Raw genomic sequence first — 25,387 nt, forward strand, 5'->3', positions numbered from 1 at the left:
AGCCCAGATCTGATGCGTAGCGACAGTTCCATTTTCAAAAGTCTCAGTCATCTCATTTCCATTAGAATAACGTCGCTCCACATGCCTGTCCTTCAGAGGTTGCCACCGTTTCATTTTGTTAGGGAAAAGGTTACATTTCTCTTTCGTTATTCTCTGGGGAGAGAACTGAGTTACTGAGCTGCATGTCTTGTTGATGTAGTGGGCTCCTCACTGAATAAGCTTCGCACTCGTTCCACATTCTTCAGCATTACAACTGAGGCTGGCATTCCCCATTGTTACAACTAAGGCTGGTCGTCCTCACTCACCCTTCCGGGCATCATTTAGGGAGCTGATCTTTTCAAAACAATTCATCAACCCGTTAAAAAACAGGGACAACATTACTCAAAATCTGTACCAGAGCATCTTTAAATTTTGTCATTACAATTAGACTTCAGCTCCATACTGTAATCTCACCTAAAACTGGTCATTCTGAATGGTGCTGTTCTTGGACAAATGCGCTGTTGGACACGCTTCTCACCACAACGACAGCAGTACGTTCAGTATTTGCATAAAACCTCTTTACGACCAACAAAAGCTGTTCCAGTATTAGTGTTCCATCTCAAATGCAAAATGAGACATCGTTGATAGAGCTATAGAATTTTCAGAGCTACAGTACAACAATATCACAAGGCGAATGATTTACGACATACAGTTTGTAAGACGTGTTTATTTCTATTGTCTATTGTCAAACCACAATTTATGAATGATGTTTATATTTTATTAACAGGATTAAGTAGGAATAATTAATATTTGTCATGTTGGAAGTAATTGTGGTAGCAGGGAATGTCTGCATCAAAGTATTGTTGGTAAGAGAGACCGCAAATTCATATAATTTTAAAAAGGGTGGGAGAGACCGCGTATGGATACATTTTAAGAAAAGAGCGGCAAAGACCGCGCATTGATACATTTTGTAATGGTAGCAGGGATTGTCTGCACCAGAAAGCATTGTTGGCAGGAGAGACCGCACTTTAGCGTTCGTAGGAAGTCAGTAGTAAGGGAGATGTGAAGCGAGTCGGTAGCAGGTCTGAAGCGGGAGGTTGAGAGAGCAGTGTGCGTACCAGCCACCAGCTATGCTTTATAAGAGATTATAAACGGATGTACAGAGACATTAGCTAACTATTATCGTAAGAGGAACTAATATTAGTGAATTATTTTTTTGAGAAACTCAAGACTACTGAAGGTATGTTTGCGCAATGCTAGTTGTAAGATTATTGTAAAAAGTAAGTCCCATTTGAACGTTTGTAAAATCATTTCATTACCAACAGTAAATATTTGAAGCGTTTTCAGAATATGATTAATTTTGCCAGCAATGTTGCATTACTGATTATAATCCATCCCAAAAACCATCAACGTAAAACTTTGCAAAAATTTTATTGTTGTCAAGAAAAAGTGTAACTATGAATTACGTAACTTCAGTCAAATTAATTAAAGAATAACGTCAGCTTTACTATTGAAGAATAACGTCAGCTTTGGTAATAAATACAGCCACTTATTATGACAGCCCACCAGCAATTAATAGAATATAGTAAACCAGAGCAAGTATATTCATGTCGCAGTTCGATGTAGCAGTCAGATGGCGATCCAGTAACAGTAAAAAAGGTAAGGAACAGTTTTGGGTTATTGCAGATAACGACTGAGGGCCACGACGACGACACATTCTATGTTTCGTCTAAATAATCAGAAAATCACTTTTAATAAGCAGCAATTAAATTTGTATGCAAAGATTGAGAAAGAGAATAAATTGCAAAGGGAAGATTTCATTTGTTATTATTAAGCAAGAGAAAGAAATCCTAAGGAAAGGTTTCATAGGTTATGGTAGAAGGGAAGGTTATCATTAACAAAAGACATGTAGAATAGACGGTTGTTGAGTAAACAAAACAGAGATATAGAGGAGACGGGAAGGTTTCAAGTTAAATTACAATAGACAAATACTTTCTAACATCTATTTGCGTCATCCTGTATTTGTACGAGTTACTGATTGTGTATTGTGAATTACTATCTGTGCATGTCGTGAAACAGGACAGTGTTTAGTTGTGTAAGGGGTGACGATGATGAGTAATGCGAGCTTGCGCGGCTAGCAGAACGGCAGGTTATTCCTGGCGCCTTTCCAGGAACCAGGAGGCGCAGAGGAGCAAGGCTGGCAGTGGTGGGGGTGGCGGCAGCATCCGGCGGACCATTGTCCGTGGCTTCCGGTGCTGCGGCCGCCCCCACACGCCTGGCCTCGGCGAGCGCCAGTGTATTACAGCAGCACCCACAGGCAGGAAACTATCATACAATCCTGTTTATTTCACTGGTCTTTCTGTAAATTTAAAATCGATTACCAGCACTGCATCTACAACTTGTCGACTGTTTCAGGCGGAAGTTACTTTGTTCATCGTAACTTATTTTTTTTACGTAAGATAAAAACTGACTCCTTCAAGAAACAATGTTTGCTCTACTTTTTCTTTAACTGATACACAAGTGTTACATCGTCGTCAACATCTTAAAAGGTTTGCTCTGCTGATGATATTGTGTAACAAATTATGTCCTGGCCGCATCTTTGTGTACATGTGCGTTATTGTGTGCTAACCCTTGCACGTATGGCCGTGTCGAGCGCCAGTGTACACAGCTATATCTACACTAAGGAAACTGTCGTATAATCCTGTTGATTTAACCGGTTTTTTCGTAAATTTAAAATCGATTACAATCGATTATTTCAGACGTAAACCTCTTGGTTCAATGTAGCCTAATTTCTAATGTAAGATAAAAATTTACTATTTTCAAAATATTAGAACACGTGAGGCAATACTGACCTTACGACTTATCTTAGAAGAAAGATTAAGGAAAGGGAAACCTACGTTTCTAGCACTTGTAGACTTAGAGAAAGCTTTTGACAATGTTGACTGGAATACTCTCTTTCAAATTCTAAATGTGGCAGGGGTAAAATACAGGGAGCGAAAGGCTATTTACAATTTGTACAGAAAGCAGATGGCAGTTACAAGAGTCCAGGGCATGAAAGGGAAGCAGTGGTTGGGAAGGGAGAGGCAGGGTTATTCAATCTGCATATTGAGCAAGCAGTAAAGGAAACGAAAGAAAAATTCGGAGTAGGTATTAAAATCCACGGAGAAGAAATAAAAACTTTGAGGTTCGCCGATGACACTGTAATTCTGTCAGAGACAGCAAAGGACTTAGAAGAGCAGTTGAACGGAATGGACAGTGCCTTGAAAGGAGGGTATAAGATGAACATCAACAAAAGCAAAACGAGGATAATAGAATGTAGTCGAATTAAGTCGGGTGACGGCACTTAAAGTAGTAAAGGCGTTTTGCTATTTGGGGAGCAAAATAACTGATGATGGTCGAAGTAGAGAGGATATAAAATGTAGACTGGCAATGGCAAGGAAACCGTTTGTGAATAAGAGAAATTTGTTAACAGCGAGTATAGATTTATGTGTCAGGAAGTCGTATGAAGTGTAGCCATGTATGAAAGAGAAACATGGACGATAAATAGTTTGGACAAGAAGAGAATAGAAGCTTTCGAAATGTGGTGCTACAGAAGAATGCTGAAGATTAGATGGGCAGATCACATAACTAATGAGAAGGTATTGAATAGAATTGGGGAGAAGAGGAGTTTGTGGCGCAGCTTGACAAGAAGAAGGGACCAGTTAGTGGGACATGTTCTGAGACATCGAGGGATCACCAATTCAGTATTGGAGGTCAGCGTGGAGGGTAAAAATCGTAGAGGGAGACCAAGAGATGAATACACTAAGCAGATTCAGAAGGATGTAGGTTGCAGTAAGTACTGGGAGATGAAGAAGCCTGCACAGGATAGAGTAGCACAACAACAACAACCTCAAGCATCAGTGTTACATCCCCTCTTTATTTAACTGATAGAGAAGTGATATCCTGGTGATGGTGATGATTCCTGTAACATAAAATATCCTGGACGCGCCTTTGTGGGCTTGTCCTCGCACGTCGGTTCGCTCCGAGTGCCCGTGTATTACAGCCACATCTGTACTCAGGGAACTCTCACCTAATCCTGCTAAATCATCCTCTCTTTTTGGCAATTTAAAATCGTTTGCGTGCTCTGAACCTACATGTAATCACTGTTTCAGACGGAAGCCTCTTTGCTCATCGTAACCTAATTTTTAACATAAGATAAAATTGTGTACCTCAGGGATCAGTGCTTCCTATCCTTTTGTTTTAACTGATGCACAAGTGATATGTCGGCGTCAACATCTCAAAAATTTTGCTATGCTGATCGTATTGTGTATTACATAATGTACTACTGTGTCTTTGTGTAGTGAGGTTTTGTGCCGCGGCAGTCCGAAGACTAAAGACTGCTCTTTTTCTGATTCTCCTAAATGGAAGTTGGTCGGAGCCGAGTGATAGTTATTGTCCCTAGGACGACAGGTGCTTCCAAACACATGCCGGGAAAGAAATACTTCTAAATCCCTGGCAGTATTTTGCAGTGGAGTACTTAATGCGAACAAGGAATAGCCAATGAAAATTCCTACTTTCTACTCCTGAGTCTGATTGGCCAAAAGACCTGAATGTTAAATAACTTTAGTGGACAGTTGTGAATTCGAGGAATCTGCGGCAGCGCACACAGGTGGAGATGGCGTCGTGTCCTTTGGGGCGGAGGAAGTGTTTTAAAGTCTGTTTCTGCAGTCAGTAGTTGGGAATCCAGAGTGCCAACCAGTTTCGGCGTTTCCAAGATGTTCGTTTCCAGCTGCGAGGTTACAACAACGTTTTCTTTGTCAAAGTCGATTATGTCAGTGAATTTGCTCATTTTCGACCTATACCGTCGCTAGAACAATTCCCCATTCGTGTCTGCTCCGCTTATACAGGCTGTCCCAGAGGGAGTGGTCAATATTCAGGGATATGACAGGAACGATTATTTGAAGCAACAAATTTTGCGTAGACATATACCCCATTCCGAATGGTTTCCGAGACAGAATACAGGTAATCATACTCTTATTTATTTTCTGCATTAATCAATACAATGTCAGGTTTACACATCTACATATGTAGAACAGATTGAAAACGTTACAAAATACTTACTATCAAAAACAGTCTTGATCACAGATTATTTACTACGGTAACCGGTTTCGACCACTACTGTGGTCACCTTCAGACCTACAAGTCGTATACAAAGGTTTAATTAGAGGGCTACATACATTAAAGAAAATACATAAAGTTATAAAGCTATAAGACGATGAATTACCAATGAGTAAGTACCTCCTTCTGCTGGAGAGTCACTACTGGAGAAACCAGTGCACGTCTTACTATATATAATGGAGGCTCCAAATGGTTCACTAACAGGCCTTGAGAGGACAACACATGTACTGTCAAAACGAAGTTCATTTATCCTACATGTTTAAATATTTTTAACGCTTCTTAATTGACAATAGCTGTTAAATAAGCTAAGTTTAGTGTGTGTTTATTTTTCTTTCTTGACAATGTTCTTTTAACTAAGAAATTTTACATCGTTATTCGACCTATAACCCATTGGTTAGCAATGACAAAACTCCGTCAGAAGCGGGCGGAGCCTCCATTATATATATTAAGATGAGCACTGGTTTCTCCAGTAGTGATTCTCCAGCAGAAGGAGGTTCTTACTAATTGGTAATTCATCATTTTATAGTTTTATAACTTTATGTATTTTTTTAATGTATGTAGCCCTCTAATTAAAGCTTTGTATACGACTTGTAGGTCTGAAGATGACCACAGTAGTAGTCGAAACCAGTCACCGTAATAAATAAATTGTGATCAAGACTGTTTTTGATAGTAAATATTTGTAACACATTGATCACTGTTCACTCCCATTGTGTATTCAAAAGTAATTAAGTTTCAAAATACGTTTTACTAAAGATCATCTGAAAAATACGTATTTTAACGCATTCACCTCTAAGCATTATCGTACACATTACAAGTGTTGTACAGTTCACAATAAATTTTCGAATATCCCGCCATCAACTTCAGTGCATTGGTGCACTCGTGGGAGAACATGTCGCGTTACCTGTGTGAGTGCAGCGTCTATGATGCGACCACCAGTTCACCTCGTTTGTATACTTCGCACTTCTCTTGTATACTTCACACTTCTTCCAACCCCATAAACAAAAATCTGATGGCGTAAGATCTGGCCATGTCGTTGGCCAGTTAATCGTACTACCACGACCAATCCAGCGAGTAGGGTTAAGTGCAGTTCAAATGTTCCCTCACAATTCTGGTAACATATGAAGGGTCTCCTTCATGCTGGAAATACATTGCGGGCCGCGTGGCCAAAGAAATTTTCTCAAGATTTTCAACAAACTAAATGTGAAAAAAGAAAAAAAATGCAAGTAATTTTGACCTGTCATTCTCTCTTCTAAAATGACTGAATCTATCAATATGTTACCGATTACGCCGCACCAAACATTGATCTAAACACGAACTTCGAAGTTGGTTTCCACTGTAGCGCCCTGATTTTCCTGCGACTACCGATGATTCTTACTTGTGCTGTTGATTCCATTCCGTGTAAACGTGGTTTCACCGGTAAATAGTGTTAACGGAAGCAAATGACAATCGTCATTTAACGAGCGGCAAAATTCAGAGCGTGTGGGATTGTCGCCAGTGTGAAGATTGCGGACACGTTATATGTGAAATGGGTACAAGTTTTCCGAATGTAATGTTCGCCGTACACGTGTTCGTGAGACACTGGTTTGTGTAGAAAGCCGCTGTGTGCTGGATGTAGGACTACGCTGCACCATTTCAACAATATGTTACTTTCTGCACCGGTTGTTGCACTACACTTTCGAATGAAAAATGGGAACTTCAAAGAATACCTGTTACACATAATGTTCTGGAAACTTTGGTCATCACTTTACGATTAGGAATTCGACATTTCGGAGAGAGTCGATTGTATTCTTCGACGGCAGCAGTAGCACTAACAACGCAGAAGTCGTAAATATACACCATATTCTTCATTAGTGAAGATGTGTGGCATTTTAGCCAGCGCTCGCGTACAAACACAGTTAACCGACGCTCCTCTCTGATACACACGCAATGGCTCACGCTGCTACCATGGACAACAGCACGTCCAACGGTCTAGTTTAATGGCACAAGGACACCACGAGAAAAGAGGTTGAAAGCAACGAGGTAGGTTGACCTAGAATAAAACGTCGAAGAGGTTGGGTCGTAAGACAGACATGTGTGCGCCACTAGCCCAAAAACAAATTACGATAAATGCACACTATCTCGGAAACCATTTCGAATACGCCATATGCTCGTATGAAGGTTTTTGCTTTAAACAAGTGTTCCTGTCACATTCCTGAATTTTGGTCATTCCTCCTTGGACACCCTGTACATTTTCCTTACCATCTAACGCCATTGCTACGCGGTGGACAGCGTTCTTATAGTTCTGGCTCATCAATCTAGCTATATTGTGTAGCTTGTGTACTCGAGTGAATTGATGGAGTCCTGTGATCGTGGTTTAGATTTTCTATGGTTCTTCATAATTCATTTAAAACGAATGATGATACGGTTTCTTAAATAGGTCTCAACCGATTCTCTACTTTTCCATTCCCATCTAACCTATTCTGTTTCAAATGCGCTACATGTTTACTGTACGGTACACATGCTTCCTCCTCGTATTGGTACTAGCTGCGACATTGAAACTGTAGTTATGTAAGCAAACGCAAAAGGGAGTTGCATTTCCTAATTTTGCATTCCCTCATGATCGATGCTCAAACTAAAGTTTCTAGCCTTTTGATTCTTGAACAAGGTCACATAAAATCACTGAGGACGCGAGCCTGTATAGCGGCTACGTCAATACTTCCCCCAAATAAAAGGCCGACAGAAGAATGACACTTTGCTGAAGGGAACAGGAAATTCGGGGTGCAATAAAGAACGACAGGAAACCCATTGTGACTAATGTGGGACTGTGACCTCTGTGCAGTAAATAAAGAGACTGTCACAATGCAAATGACACCACGGACGTAAATGAAAATAAAGTTTCACAACAGCTGCGAAGGTCGTGGTACGGTATGAATTATTGCAAATGTCCTCGCCTGCAGCGAGAGTGGCGTAGGTACAGTACTCTCACAAACGTTGTCGTTTTTCACGACCAGGCATCGTAAGGAATGAAATTAGAGTCGAGCGTACATCAAGGTAGTGTGATAGGATCGTTATTGTTCATAATATGCATAAATGAGCTGGCACATGACGTCTGTAACCCTATGAGGAAATTCACAGACGTTGAAGTTGCGCACAGGCAGGTGCATAGTTAGGAAATGTTAATACATAATATTAAAAATAATAGAAGTGATTTTAAAGCAGCAGGTATACATAAAATTCTATGCACTGCCAAATCAGTAGGAAGTTTAAAATCGTTTAGCAAGAGCTTATCGGTCCAATCACATTAATACGAGGGTCACTCAAAAAAAAGGCACACTTTTTGTAGAAATACAGTTTTCATTCTGCATGTGTGAAAGTTTTACAGTGTGCAGATACATCCTTCCCACTTGTTTTCAGATTTAGTTCAACCTGTTCCCGTGAGTGGTGCCGTCACAGCATGTCCTCAAGATGGCTGCTACACTTGACGTTCGTCAGAAACAACGTGATGTCATAGAATTCCTGTGCTGTGAAAACGAGACAATGGGAAGCATCCACAAGAGGTTGAAAAAGATGTATGGAGATGTTGCTATCGATCGCAGTACAGTTAGTCGGTGGGCAAGCAGGTTACGTGATGAAAGCGGGCACAGCAGTATTGAGGATTGTCCTCGCAGCGGCAGGCCTCGTACTGCACACACTCCAGACTGTGTGGAGAGAGTTAACGAATTGGTGACTGCTGACAGACGCATCACAATGAACGAATTGTCACGCTACGTTGGGATAGGGGAAGCAAGTGTTTGCAGAATACTGAAAGTGTTGGCGTTAAAAAAGGTTTGTTCCAGGTGGGTTCCCAGGATGTTGAGAGCGGCTCACAAAGACACAAGAAAAACGGTATGCAGCGAACTTTTGGAACAGTTTGAGAATGGTGGAGATGAATTTCTTGGAAGAATTGTGAAAGGTGATGAAACATGGCTCCATCATTTTTCACCAGAGATGAAGAGGCATTCAATGGAGTGGCATCATGCAAATTCACCCAAGGAAAAAAAAAAAAAATTCAAAACCACACCTTCTGCTGGAAACGTTATGGCAACGGTGTTTTTCGATTCCGAAGGACTCTTGCTCGTGGACATCATGCCAAGTGAAACCGCCATAAATTCTTATGCATATGTGACGACACTGACGAAACTTCAAGCTCGACTGAGTCGTGTTCGACCACATCGGCAAAAGCAGGATGTTTTGGTATTGCACGACAATGCACGGCCAAATGACAGTAAAAAAACCGTGGAAGCGATCACAAAACTCGGATGGACAACACTGAAACATCCGCCTTACAGTTCTGACCTGGCTCCGTGTGACTATCATCTCTTTGGGAAACTGAAAGACTCTCTTCGTGGAACAAGGTTTGAAGATGATGACTCCCTTGTGCACGGTGCCAAACAGTGGCTCCAACAGGTTGGTCCAGAATTTTACTGTGCGGGTATACAGGTACTGGTTCCAAGAAGGCGTAAGGCAGTTGAGAGGGATGGAAATTATGTGGATAAATGAAAATATTGTTCCTAAAGGATGTATCTACACACTGTAAAACTTTCAAACATGTAGAATAAAAGATGGATTTAAAAAAAATAGTGTGCATTTCTTTTGGAGTGACCCTCGTATGATCACCGCCTATGTTCGAAGTCAATGTGCAATAATCTCTCGCAGACGCCAAGTGGCAGCACTAGCAGTGCAGGGTATACAAAGTGGGCTGAGGTGGGGGGAGGGGGGGGGGTGGCGCGTAAAACATTGCAGTTTATCAAATGGCATGACAAATGACTTTAGGGCTAACAAGGGGAAGGCCTCAGACACGGCCAACCGATTCGGCTCAAATTTGGCAGGTCGCTTGTGTACAACCTAAAACGAAGGAATCTAAGTTATTTTGGGTCAACATCCCCGCGTTTTTGAGAAAATCACCCCTAAAGGTTATGACGAGCAATCGACTCAAAATTGGCGGGATTGACAGATAATTGTAAATAGAGCATTTTTCATCATCAGTTATGGGGTCTGAAAACGAATACTTTTCCAGAAATCGAGGTAAGAAACTTTCACAACTTCCGCTTCTGTACCCACATGGTAAACGCTAGTAGCCGGCACTGTAGCTCAGTGTGTTCGGTCAGATGGTTAACTGCCCTCTGCAATAAAAAAACTGAGTCAACTGCTCAACACTGAACTTGAACAGGTGTCATGGGATATCCGCACCGAACAAATGGACCGACCAAAATCGGAAAAAAAAGATAGCGCAACGGCCAAGGTAACTGGTTGGGAATTGGAGAACCCGGGTTCGAATCTCTAAGAAACCTAGCGCATGTTCTTCTTTTCGTTTGTATTTTTCCATATCTCAATTCATAGGGATAGGAGGGCTAATAACGTGAGTAGATCAATAAGGAATGATAATAATAAGGTAGGAAAACTGATTTCCCAAACTCCGTGAGTTAGTAAAGTATTAAACTTTTAAGCCTTGTCACATGAAAACAACTCCGTGTAAGAGTGCAGGCAAATTCCTCACGAGTGATCACAGACAGCCAACCGCGCGACGCTTGTATACAGTGAGGCACGGGACAGAATGCACACGGGGAGAGTTATGTTGTCCCGGTTGCCTCTTCGTCATATCATAGTTGTGAACCAGGAAGAGTGAAGGTGTCTATCACGAGCCTTATAGAACTCCATCGGAACGAGTTGTTTTCTGTCATTAGGCTGCCGCGAACCTCGCGGATACATTAGTGATTTTTCAATCGTTAATGCGCCGAATGAAATACGTTTTGTGAATGAATGCAGTATTCTTCCGTAAGTAACGTATGACGAGTACTGATGTAGTTTGTAGTAATTAGCTCGTCTGCTTATGCCGTAATAACTTGTTATTGTTTGTTGTGTCATATCTTTCAGGCGCATAATCTGAATAATGGAAGGTGTACACCGTTTGACTAGCGCTGTAATATATAGTTGGCAGCCTGTCACAGACAATGGCAAGTGGGAAGATACTGACGCTGTATTTTGGTTTGTAAAAGTGTTGCCAGACAGATGCATTATCAATGCACTACCGGATGCAGGCAGTTCTGTTTCTCGGCGTTCCAGATTGATGTTTACATTTCCTGCTCCAAATCCGGGAAGCTGACGAATGCGATTTACAGAGCATTTGTTGAGAATGTTTTAAAACCACACGTTTCTGATAATAAGTTTTGTCTAATATTGGATTCCTGGAGTGGACAAATTAATACTACAATATGTGACACAAAGTTTATAGATGGCGAGGGTCAGCCGACGTGCACAGTAAAAGTAATACTGCCAAACTGTACACCTGAGTGCCAGCCGTGTGATGTTTATTTCTATAGCCAGGTTAAAAACTTTATTTCCAGGCTTCAGAATAGTAGTGTGCTTCTGGAAACCCCGTGGGAATCGCACAACCGCACGGATACAATAACTATTCACAGCATAATTCATAACCAACTTTCAGCACCGATTTTTCAGGCAATGATATCGTATGCGTGGTACGCATCAAAATTAATTCCCGAAAAAGACTTATTTTTAAATGTAAACCAAGTTTGTTTTCCGCCGACTCTTCGGAAGGAACAGTATTGCTGTCGAAAGATTGCATTCATTAGATGTTCTTGGTGCCGTGAGTATATTTGTTTCGAATGTTCATATGACAAGTACCATCCACCTAGTTGTTCGAAGAAAAGTGAGGACACGTAACAGTAACTGGAAGAGCCATTGTAAAGTGACCTGGAGTAACATTTCAGTTGTTTACTATCCCAAGAGGTTTGAGAAATTTATTTACCTACCTTATTATTATCATTCCTTATTGATTTACTTACCTTATTAACCATCCTATCCCTATCAATTGAGATATGGAAAAATACAAAAGGAAATAACATCCGCTAGGTTTCTTCGAGATTCGAATCCGCGTTCTCCAATTCCTTGGCCGTTGCGCTATTTTTTTGTAATGTCATTTTGTTCGTTTTCGTTCGTTGCATCTCCTCGGAGCGGCTGTCACAAGACATCCGTTTCAGTTCGTCGTTGATCCATTAACTCAGTTTTTTTTATTATAGAGGGCCGCTAACCCTCTGACCGAACACGCTGAGTTACCGTGCCGGCTGCTATAGGTGCTGTCTGCCACAAGTGGTTACCATGTGGGTACAGAAGCGGCAGTTGTAAAAGTTACTTACCTCGATTTCTGAAAAAGTATGCGTTTTCGGACCTCATACCTGATGATGAAAAATGCTCTATTTACAATTATCTATCGATCTCGCCAATTTTGAGTCGACTGCTCGTCATAACCTTTAGGGGTGATTTTCTCAAAAACGCGGGGATGTTGACCCGAAATATTTTAGATTCCTTCGTTTTAGGTTGTACACAAGCGACCTGCAAAATCTGAGCCGAATCCGTTGGCCGTGTCTGAGGCCTTCCCCTTGTAAGACTGGAAGTAATTCCGAAACAGCTAACTTTGCAAACTGTTCGCATGCTGCCGTGGTTAAAGTATATCGCGCATGACAAAATGGTGCTATCCAAAACAGGCGCCGCGCCTGCTATGATGCACCGTGGGCCATAGATGACGTGTGAACGACGGCTGAGGAGATGTGTACCGGTGAATAGACGTGCAACTGTAGAGCAACTGACTACCCAGATGAACGAAGGACTACCAACGGCATCTCCTGAACGACCATTCAGCGAAGGTTGCTGCATATGAGCGTCTGCAGCAGCCTTGGTTCATGCACCCATGATGACTGCTGTTCTTCGGCGATGAAGGCTGGAATTTGCACGCCAGTGCCGCAACTGGGCGTCCACTAAGTGGCGACAGGTGGCCCTTTCAGATGAATTACACTTTATGCTCCTTCTGACATATTGCCGTTGGCATGTACGGTGTGAAACTTCTGAAAGCAAACAACCTGAAACAATCATCAGAGGTTACGGTCTGGGGAACGTTTTCGTGGCATACCCTGGGTGATATAGTCATTCTGGAAGGTACAATGGATCAACACAAGTAAGCATATATGCTTGGGGACCATGCCCACCCCTACATACAGTGGAAGGTACAATGGGTTAACACGATTATGCATATATGCTTGGGGACCATGTACACCCCTACATGAGATACAATGGGTCCAACACAAGTATTCATATATGCTTGGGGACCATATCCACCCCTACATACAGTGGAAGATACAATGCGTCAACACAAGTATGCAAATGTGCTTGGGGACCATGTCCACCCCTACAAACAGTGGAAGACACAATGGGTCAACACAAGTATGCATATATGCTTGGGGACCACGTCCACCCCTACAAACAGTGGAAGACACAATGGGTCAACACAAGTATGCATATATGCTTGGGGACCACGTCCACCCCTATATGGAGTGGAAGGTACAATGGGTCAACACGAGTATGCATATATGCTTGGGGACCATGTCCACCCCTACATACAGTGGAAGGTACAATGGGTCAACATGAGTATGCATATATGATTGGGGACCATGTCCACCCCTATATGCAGTGGAAGGTACAATGGGCCCAACACAAGTATCATATATTCTTGGGGACCATATCCACCCCTACCTACAGTGGAAGATACAATGGGTCAATACAAGTATGCAAATGTGCTTGGGGACCATGTCCACCCCTACATACAGTGGAAGATACAATGGGTCAACACAAGTATGCGTATATGCTTGGGGACCATGTCCACCTCTACATACAATGGAAGGTACAATGGGTCAACACAAGTGTGCATAAACAGTAATGTCAGAAATTGAGGCCGTCTTGATGCAAGACACCTTGTTATTCGTTTATTTCTTTATTATCTGAAACTAGTTTCGGTGACAAATATCACCATCATCAGTGTTTTTTTTTAAATATAAAACATGCAGAAAATAGCATGGTTATACAAACACAGTAAAACATTATTACATTTTTACTATTCGTCTTTTGAAATATAGTTTTCTATGGATACTTTCATACTACCTTATTTATTGTATGTTACAGCATGTTTTAAGCAATTTTGCCGCTGTTTGCTGCATATTTTCTGTGCTCTTTTTTTTCTGTGGCCGTTTTTTACTTAGCGAACATCATGTCATCTGCAACCATGTGAGCGGCTGTTAGTAAACAGAGTACTAAAGGGTGAACTTCGTATGTCAGCAATATATTCTTGGGGTTGTGGTAGTGTTGTGGAAACCAGTTGCTTGGTGTGTACTGAGCTGTTTCCACAACACTACCACAACTCCAAGTATATATTGCTGACATACGAAGTTCACCCTTTAGTATTCTGTTTACTAACAGCCGCTCACATGGTTGGTTCAAATGGCTCTGAGCACTATGGGACTCAGCTGCTGAGGTCATTAGTCCCCTAGAACTTAGAACTAGTTAAACCTAACTAACCTAAGGACATCACAAACATCCATGCCCGAGGCAGGATTCGAACCTGCGACCGTAGCGGTTGTGCGGTTCCAGACTGCAGCGCCTTTAACCGCACGGCCACTTCGGCATGTTTTAGATTTAAAAAAAACCACTGATGAAAGAGTTCCAAGATAAAATCACAAGTATGCATATATGCTTGGGGACCATGTCCACCCTTACATACTGTTAGTTTTTCCTCAGCTCGATGGCATCTACCAGCAGGACAATACAACGTGTCACACAGCTCGCAGGGTACATGCGTGGCTCTAAGAGCTCCAGGATTTTGTTTTCCGCACTCTCTTGGCCACGAAACTTCCTGGAAATAAACAAAAGCTAGAATCCGTTGGACCATCTCGACCGGGCTGTGTCATGCCCTGGCTCCTCAACTGAGAAACGTAGCTCAGCTGGCCACGGCTCTGTGGTGGTATGGCTCCATATCCCTGTCGATTCCTTCCAGAACCTGACTGACACGCTTGCTGCACGTTTTTCAGTGGTGCGCACTGCAAGAGATGGTTATTCAGGCTTTCAACGGTTGGTGACATTAATGTGAATGGACAATGTGGTAAGGAAGAACGCATGCCAGAAACCTACTTTTGCATGCCATCTGCTCATAATGAATAAAATTGTCCGTCTTGATTGCTGTTTGTATTTTTCTTTTTAAAAATATACACCTTAATGTGTTCCAGTCACAGCCATCATCAGAATCCGCCAGATAAACAGAAGAAATGAGCAGTAATTTCTACAAAAATGCACTTAGAGAACAAAGTGATGACATTTAAATCTCGATACACTGCATCTCATCAGTTCACATATACACATCTACCATGACTAGTGTTGTTTAGTGGGCCAGCCTAACTTAAACAACAATCTGAGGCTGTTAGGTGGCGTTGATGCAAGTGGGCTTGTCACGTTAAATTTCAAATTAACGGCTACAAATTGAGTATACAGCCATTTCACAAAACTACTAATTCTCGTTTTATCTGTTTATCTGACAGATTCTGACGATGGCTGTGGCCGAAAAGCTTTAAGGTGTTCATTTTTAAAAATGAAAATAGAAACTGCGATCAAGATGGTCAAATCTATTGACTAGTAATAACGATCGCGGACTTTTACAATGTTTTTATGTCATTTATAGACAAGAAAGCCTCAGTCCCACAAGCATAAACCAAGCATTACAATTTTGAATACAGTGGAAAAATGTGACCTATGGACTTCCTTTAAGAATCTGAAAACAAAAAATTCTGCTCAGCATGAAAAGAACAAACGTCCCAACGTATAGAGAAATTTTGATAACACCGAGTATCTTGGTGTCTTTCAGAATATAAGTAAAGTATTTCTATGTAAGTGAATTTGACTCCTTGCTTAGGGTCTTTTGTCATATGAAAGGGTGGACAGATCTTACAGACAAAATAATAAAAAAAACGTAAACGTAAGACAGGAGTTATTGGTAATTAATATAAATGAAAACAGAACAACAAAAAGTGACCGTTACAAGCAATTATTATGAACTCAGGGCAAGGCCCACGAGAAAGACTTAGCTTCATAAAGCGACTTGTCAGAGAGGCGGACATTCGAGGAAGAGATGGGAGAATGATCTTGAAATTCCTGTTAGAACCGAACTGACTGTATAGCCCACTACGAAGAGGCGGATGAAGATGACCGAAAATTCTTTCTGGTGCTATCAACCAAGGCTTTCAAACAATTACACAAATATTTCCACTTTGTTCACATGTAAATAAAAATGTGCATCTAATAAATTCTAATAGCCTTACCTCCAGGTCAAAGGACGGGAAAAAACAACCAACTTCTGGTTCTTGCTGTCCATAAACTTCCAACAGTCACACATATTACTTTAATGAACGGAAACTGGGAGACGGCCGAGATATGTTAAGGGGCCTACATACCTTCAGTTTAACTGCGCTGTTTACCACGTTTGACATCAAGTCTGAATACCGGATGCGACTGAGCGGTTCAGACATACCGTTCGCCTGCGCCAGAGACTCGTCTTCTATGACCAGTTCCCTCCGGCAGTCTTACAGTTCTCTCAGTCTTGTCGCCGCGTCTCCACTCGAGACATACATAATTAAAACGATGACGCCCAATGATCCCTTCAAGTGAAAATACACATCAAGCTTGAACTCTTAGTGGAATCGGCTAGATGCCACGGGTAATAAGGCTAATAAACAGGGGCACTGCATCAGTACTGTGTGGAATAAGTTGAGAATTTGGGTCTGACGGGAGGCATGCTAGGGTAGTCCGTGGCCGGCGTAGTGGTCAGTACATCTGTCTTATAAGCAGGAGACCCAGGTTCGAATCTCGGGCCACCACAAATTTTCAACTTGCCCTACTGATATAAATCATATTTTTAACCGTCGGAAAAACGACGAAACATCACGCATATAAATGCGTCTACGAGATAGAATGGTGAACGATGTTCTGTGTGCTGCAGTGCTTGCGAGTTTTTGAAATCCATTTTCGCCTCCACGAGATACGTCAAAATATGAGATGCACACAGTACAACATTTTAATCGTCTTTACACCATTCATTTTTACATTTGGTTTTGAATAAGTTCGATAAATGGCTGTCGCGTGCAGGTTTGTCAACTAAGCTCTCTTTTTGGACCAAAAGCTGAATTTGCCATTTCAGAAGCATTTACACGACTGTCTCACAGTAACATAACGAACAGATTACAATATGTGAAATATTATCCGTTTTGGTGTAACCGAGATTTTCACATACCCAGTTCATCCGTTCCAGGGATCGAGGATCAACGATTTTTGCCTGTATCGACATTGATACTGGCAAGATATTGGTCCCAGGGATTCTACAACTTTCGAAAATGTATTAATTTCGAGTCTGAAGTTGGATAACAAATCGCAAAAAAGAAAAAAATTCGTGAGCTATGATTACAAATTAACTATTTTATAATTTTTTTCTTTTCTTGTCCTGTGTGACTTTTCTTTTGCCAGATTTCATGATTACAGACCAACGGGATGCATCCTATAGATTTTGATGAGTAAGTTTGCGAGTATCAAGATATGTGACGCAAATAACCGGATCTTTTGATTACATTGACTTAGAAGCTAACGTTTGTTATACCGCCAACGGACGATAGACCACAGTATATAACATAAGTTCAGCTTGATACGTCTTCCCGCTCCTGAGATAAAGGGTAGACAGCGGACGAACAATAAAGTGATTCAAAAGGTGCCGTTTTCAGCGTTTGAAGTATAAAAAAACAAAAACTCCTCCCGAACAGGCCATGAAGGCCCAACGGTACCGACCGGCCGCCATGTCATCCTCAGCCCACAGGCGTCACTGGATGCGGATATGGAGGGGCATCTGGTTAGCACACCGCTCTCCCGGCTGTATGTCAGTTTCCGAGACCGGAGCCGCTACTTCTCAATCAAGTAGCTCCTCAGTTTGCCTCACAACGGCTGAGTGCACCCCGCTTGCCAACAGCACTCGGCAGACCGGATGGTCACCCATCCAAGTGCTAGCCCAGCCCGACAGTGCTTAACTTCGGTGATGTGACGGGAACCGGTGTTACCACTGCGGCAAGGCCGTTGGCAGCGTTTGAGGTATGGAACCCTTATTTAACTCCAGATTTTGATTAAAAGAAAGCACCACTAAAGAAACGATATTATTGAAAGAGTATTACATTCATATACAATTCATGTGAAAAAACGCTGTAACAAGTTATCACAGATGACGTAGGGACGCTACGCTGTGGCGGCAGCCGAGAGATATTCCCCTGAAGAATGACACCAAATGGGGCAGTTGTGCCAGAAGAGAAGTTGTGGATTTGTGGCCGGAAAGCAGTTATAGATAGTTTGGGGCGGATCTGTCTGATGAACAGATAAGTGATGGACGTAGGGAGTGAACATTTGGCGAATGAAGGAATAATGAGATAATTGTTTTGTGACAGATACTGATGTCGAGAGATAGTGCTGATTCTTGATTATGAATGAACTCGAACAAGTTTATTGTGAAAAAGTGCAACGTAGAAGAAACATGTGGTACGGTACAACAGGTAACGACAGTGTATCGTAACTGTTGGTGTCTTAATATAACAGTCGAAATAATGAATCTTAATGCAAAGGAAATAATACTAGATCGCTTAGTCCAATAAATCATTTCCCGACGAATTGACCTCAAGAAAGGCCCGGCGCAGTCTATCACACCTCATCTCATTTTAAGGTAACAAAGAACCGATGTGTATTGCAGGAGTTGCAGCATAGTTTTTCAGACGAAGACGACTTGAGAGTGTTGTTTACAGGTCGAAATTCTCTAAATAACTTCCGCTGCAGTCAGATTCTATTTAAAACGAAGCGAGAATCAATAATAGTGTGCAGACGTATAAATTTCATCGGCACATAGTCATTAATATTTAATAAACAGATCAAGGTAGGCGTATTACTCCTGTCAACCCGTGCCAGGATAAGATAGCATGCATGTTATACTTGGCTTACCATACCAGTATAATAAACAGCGATGACGAAAGACAAACTGTAAATGCTTAATATTCCGGTCGTGTAAAACAGAAAGCAGGGGCGCGCAATATATGGTGGTTACATCATTGGAACGATTCTTTTACCGAAATGGTGTGTAACAAGTCAGTTTACAGGATATGCATATATGTTTAGAGGTGTTAATGATTATTTTTAGTCCCACTCAGGTAACTTCACTAAAAACCTGCCTAGCTTTTTTCTCCCACAGGCTCTCAGTTGTTTAACAGAAGTTCATCCACTGAAGAGAAGTAGTTATTCAGTAGAAAAGATTTTAGGTTAGATTTAAAACTTGCTTATTTATAGAATTGAGATAATGATGTATTTTTATTTTATTTTATCTTGTTTTATTTATTTTTTTGGTATATATTGAACTCGTTTCTGAGCCACTGACTGCTTTAATAGGGGTAATAAAGGTCAGTTTTTCCTCTAGTTCATCTGAAATTGTGATGGAGTATTTATGGCGAATTTCATTAGCAAATATATGTATTGTGATGGTGCACTTAAAATTCCCAGTTCCTTGAGTAGGTACCTACAAGAGGATAAACGACATCTTATTCTTACTGCTGACTGTTGTGCAATCATTACTTTCTTTCAAAGTGTTGTAGACCCCAGAAAATTATTAAAAAAGACATTACTGAGTGGAAATATGCAAAATATGTCAGAGATGGACTCGTTTATTTCCAAGAATAGAAATTATGCGAAAAACAAAAGTAGTCGAACTTAAAGATTTTAATAGACAAACTGGACTCTGGGACCTGAAGCCAGTCGTGACTGTATAGTGAAGAAAATAAAATTCGATCCGCTTTTCGGGAAGAAGTAAAGAAGGAACAAGCTCAACTACATTACATACTCTAGTGACTCATTGCCATGTCAAAGTACGCCCTAATGAGAGAAAACTGAATTCATCCTACACACCTGAGTTCCGACACCTGTATAGATTTTCGGTTGGACGGATAACTGCACAGTCAGACTGAAGGTGTTTAGATCCCTTTAAATGCACGTAGCACATGACGTCATACAAACTTGAGATGCTGTTACCTGGACTTGGTGGCGGCGACTTGGGACGCCTTCCTGGAACATAGGGCGCCACGAGGTAAGAGAAAGGCGGGTAGGAGTAGGGCGGGGGGGGGGGGGGGGTGGAGAGGGGGAGGGGTGGAAGGGAAGCAAGGCGACACCAGAGGCGTGCAGTGTGTGGCTGCAGGAAGTGCTTTTGGTCCTCCACTACGCGCGCCGCTAAATATAATCGCAGCCGAAGCGCCTTGTCCGTCTAATTTTACTGTAGCTTCTCCTGTCTTTAGGTCTGGAGCCACTCTGCTCCAAGCGACTGGCTTCATGTAAAAGGTGTAAAGGGCTTCATCTAAAGAGTGCAATTTTTGAGTGCGTAATAACGTACAAGTTTATTGGTGAAATTAAGCAATTTACATATTATTGCTGTGCATGCTGACTATGATTATGTATGATTTCGTTGGGCTTGCAGCAATATTATCAATCACGATGGCGAAGCTTTTCGCAGAACGACTGATAGGAGGTCACGTCGAGGGCTTAATACCCACAACGGAACCCGTTTTTTCAAATTTAGCTATCAGTCTCCTCACAGTCGACTTATTCTGTGCGTTACGTTGGGCCAGACATACCACGGAGTTTACGAACAGCATTTGCACCCCATCTGTAATAAATTTTCATTATGACTACATGCTGTTCCGTCGTGGAGGGATCCTTTGCTTAACACAAAAACGATTAAAATCGTGCTACGTTCAGTGCTACCAACATACTAGAACAGAAATGGAGGGGCCTTTAGTTCACTATCAAAATGTATCGGAATCAGTACATCTACTGAAATGACGTTTTCCTACTTTAGCTGCCACTATCGTTAATGTTCTACTATTGACCAATTACGGCTGTTATAAATTTCCTTTAGTTGACGTCTATGGCCACAGTTTTTTTTTTTTTTTTTTTTTTGTCATCTGCCTACCGGTTTCGGTCTGTAATGAACATCTTCAGATCAGTTTTATAAAAACATGTCCTAATATACTGGAGCCATAGCGGCGTCGTCAAATGCTAGTACTTGGCTCTAGTATATTAGAACATGTTTTTATAAAACAGATCTGAAGATGGTCATTATAGACCGAAAGCGCTAGTCTGATGACAAAAGAATTTGTGACCATAGAAGTCACCTAAAGGAAATTTGTTCTATGTTCGGATCACTGTTCAATTCGTGACCATGACGCAGCTGTCCAACCACCAGCCTGTGAAGCATGAATATAAAATTTACGGAAAGTAGTATTTTTTTTGTGCTTTTCACTCTCTAGGCGGAGGGGGCAGTTTGAGTAATGACCCGTTACAGAGTCAGCAACGTTTCAGCCAAATACTCAGCAAGCTGATAGTTTGACGGAGGGAGTCCACTTGGGAAAATCTGGGAGACGAATTTCAGTTTCGACAGTTACCTTACAGCTAAGCGAAACCTCATGGAAACCTTGGTGAAAACAGAGGAATGTGTGTGTGTGTGTGTGTGTGTGTGTGTGTGTGTGTGTGTGTGTGTGTGTGGATTAATAAGGGACTAGACTGCTGCCATCGGACCCTAGACTTACACAATACTTATACTAAGAACAAGACACACACCCATGCCCTAACAACGAGCTGAAAGCCCAGTTTGCAAAACTTAAGGACGAAAGTAACTTTGGCACGACGTGTCACTGACAAGTAATGTAGTTCGATGAAACTTGAACCACACATAGAAAGAACTGCTAAGTATAGTACATAACGGACGGCTTTCCTGATTTGGAAGGAGCGCCTGATCACCGGCACGAATCCGCCCGGCGGACTTGTGTAGAGGTCCGGTGAGCCGGTCAGTCTGTGGATGGTTTTTAGGAGGTTTTCCACCTGTCTAGGCGAATGCGGGCTGGTTCCCCTTATTCCGCTTCAGCTACACTATGGCGGCGATTGATGCGCAAACAAGTTCTCCACGTACTCGTACACCACCGTTACTCTACCACTCGTCTGGTGTGAGACGTTCCAGGTGAGGGGGGGGGGGGGGGGGAGGTCCACAGGGGGCCGAACTGCACAATAACCCTGAAAGAGTGGTTCGGTGTGGGGCGGTGGAGGGCTGAAGTGGACTGCGGTAGTCGTGGGATTGTGGACCACTGCGGCTGCAGCGGGGACGGAGCCTCTCAGTCGTTTCTAGGCCCCCGGTTAACATACAATACAATACTAGTACAGCAGGTAACCGAAAGAAATACACATTGAGACGAATAGAAATGACACTTTTAGTTAAAAGGAACATGGTTCTTTATAGGGTATGTAATCATCGCGGATGGAAATGCAGGGTCTGCAACGTGCTCCCATACTGGCCACAAGGTTGGTAAGGAGTTCTTGTGGTAGGGAGTTCCGTTGTTGAGAACTGCTGCATGGTCGTTGGTGCATGTGGACGGGCTGCAGAACGTCTGCCCAACACATCCCACGCGTGTTCCATGGGCCTTAAGTCGGGGGAACAAGCAGGCTAGTCCATTCGCCGAACGTCGTCTCGTTCCAAGATATCCTCCACCTGCACTGTTCGATGCGGTCGGGCATTGCCGTCTATAAAAATATTGTCAGAGATGAGTGCAACCCTGAAAAGTCGCACATGGGGAAAGAGTACAGTTTCAGAATAACGTTGACTGATAACTGTTGTGTGTTCCAAGGTTTGAAGGTCGGGTCGCGCAAGCACCATTATGTCCACAACATAAGAGGGCGAGTCAAATTAAAACCTTAAATTTGTAATAACAAATCGAAATTTCGCGCCGTTATCCTGTAAGTTGGTTAGTTTGCTACAAACAGCGTGCAGAATGGTCTGTAGGTGGCAGCATAGTCCAGATGCACGCATACCGTCGCAATATCAGTATAAAGGTGGCCGCCCCATTTGCGACTTGCACCAGGGAAGAGCAGCGTTCTGTTATTCGGTTTTTGCGTGGTGAAGGTGTGAAACCTATTGAAATTCATCGACAAATGAAGGTTCAGTACGGCGATGCATATTTGCCACAGCAGCAAGTCTACGAATGGAGCAGGAAGTTCGCAAATGGTGTGACTTCAGTGGTAGATGCTCCTCGTCCAGGTCAGGCACAACGAGTTGTGACTCCACAGAACATTGCAGCAGTTGAAGCCATAGTGAAGGAAAACCGCCGAGTGACACTGAATGACATTGCAGATGTTTACAGATTAGCCATGGGTCAGCACACCACATTGTGCATGATGTGCTCCAGTTTCATGATGTGCCTGCCAGGTGGGTGCCACCGCAGCTGTCTCCTGAAATGAGAGAACGACGTGTTGATGCTTGTGAAGAACTTCTTCGGCGCTTTGAACGAGAAGGTGATGGCTTCCTTTCAAGAATCGTTACTGGGGACGAAACGTGGGTTCACTTCCATTTTGAGTGTCTTCTTCATTCACCATACTCACCAGACCTTGCCCCAAGTGATTACCATATGTTTGGACCACTCAGAGACGCTATGGGAGGAAAGAAGTTCCGTTCTGATGAAGAGGTACGCCACGCGGTGCATGAGTAGTTGCGCGGACTACCAAAAGATTTTTTTTTCTAAAGTAATTTATGCACTTCGTAAGCGCTGGAGGACTTGCATTGAGCGTGGTGGAGATTATGTTGAAAATTGATACAGCTTTGTACCACTTCTGCACAATAAATAGTATTTTAAAAAATGTTTAAGGTTTTCATTTGACTCACCGTCGTAATACCTGGACCACCAAAAAGATCAATGTCGGCAATGTTCGTCGGCGCACTGCATGTTCCACCCTCCCGTCATAGGACGGTACGTCCAGAATCACTACTGAGTTCTTCTCATCCGAGAAGAGCACGCAACCCCTCCCCTCGTTGGTCCAGTCCCTATGCTTTTGACGCCATCTCGAACGGTGCTGCCGATGTGCGGATGTCAACGGAACACAACATACTGGTCGTCGGGTAAAGAGATCACCCCTATGCAGTCGTCGAGCCCCTCTGGAGAGTGAGATTGCGTGCTTTTCAGTCCTGTTAAATGTGGTTGCAACTGCACACGCTGTCTGACGTGGGTAAAAAAAAAAAAAAAAGGTTCAAATGGCTCTGAGCATTATGGGACTCAACTTCGGAGGTCATTAGTCCCCTAGAACTTAGAACTCGTTAAACCTAACTAACCTAAGGACATCACACACATCCATGCCCGAGGCAGGATTCGAACCTGCGACCGTAGCGGTCTCGCGGTTCCAGACTGCAGTGCCTAGAACCGCCCGGCCACGACGTGGGTCACTTCTTGCCTGTAGCATAATGTAGCGACATTTGCTGCATAATCTTCGGGGAGCGATGTCTGTGGTTCGAAAGGCTTCTTGTGCACGTGTAACAATTCTGTGATTAAATCAAACTCCTGGCTACTCTTAAATTTTCTTCCAGTCACACTTCGTCCTTCCCGATGTGTCTTCACATTGTGAAGTCATAACTGGTCGCTGATTGATACACATTTTCTATTCCCGTTCCTTCAACTACCTCATGCTGCGGGGCTAGCCTCATTTGGCGCTGTAGTCACGCTTACCTCTCGCTATGTGACGTCCAGCTTTCTATACACGGCTGGGAGACCTCTGGCAACATTCTGCCGCACCTTAATTCATTTTCACCCGTTTGTTAATATATGTTACGTTTGTTTATCTATCTCGTCCTTAAGTTTTGCAGAGTAGCTTCTATGAAAGTGTATTTGTTTATGTGAGTACAGAGTTAAAACGATGACTTTGCCGACTGCACAGCTGCACCGTTCCGCTAAAATAATCACGTGTTCATTTGGTATAGAAATAGTTTAAAAGCAGCAGCAGAAACGAGAACATTGCCCAGTGCGAGCCAACTGTCATAAAATAAGCTATCGTTGCACGAGCAAAGGGCTGACAGGTAATAACTTCCGCCACTGAGCGCACATGTTTCATTGCCGTGGCTCCAAAATGGAGCCTTTCCGACTTGTGGTTACCTGGAAAATTTTTCTCCATTCGATGCCTCCTACCCTGATCTAATATTATCATCGGGTTGTTTCTCTCCAGCCTGTATAGCCATGACGACGATAAACAGAAAAAACCAAAGAGGGCCCAAGCACTGTGTTGAACAATTAAACGCATCATCAAAGGAAGATTTAGGAAAAAAACCGGACAAGTATGAGCAGAACTCGCGCTCTGAGCTATTTATATAGATATTTCACCTAAAGGTTTTGATGACTGAGTTTGCGCATATCAAAGTGTAAGTAGGCCGTTTAGATTTTTATATTGGCAACGTTACGTAGCGCTCTGTATGAAAATCACTGGCTGTGCTGTGTGCAGTATGTGGCTAGTTTGCATTGTTGCCTGCCAT

At 42.5% G+C, this 25,387-nt stretch overlaps 1 protein-coding gene and 1 pseudogene across 2 annotated transcripts in view; both read right to left on the reverse strand.

Annotated features, from left to right (window-relative positions):
• The window catches only part of LOC126088532 (protein artichoke-like), a 591,709-nt gene that overhangs the window by 102,513 nt on the left and 463,809 nt on the right, over window positions 1-25,387 (reverse strand). The gene's annotated exons all lie outside the window — the stretch shown is intronic.
• On the reverse strand, window positions 17,990-18,107 carry LOC126089561 (5S ribosomal RNA; annotated as a pseudogene).

Source organism: Schistocerca cancellata, chromosome 6 (assembly GCF_023864275.1).
Source record: "Schistocerca cancellata isolate TAMUIC-IGC-003103 chromosome 6, iqSchCanc2.1, whole genome shotgun sequence".
NCBI lineage: Eukaryota > Metazoa > Arthropoda > Insecta > Orthoptera > Acrididae > Schistocerca > Schistocerca cancellata.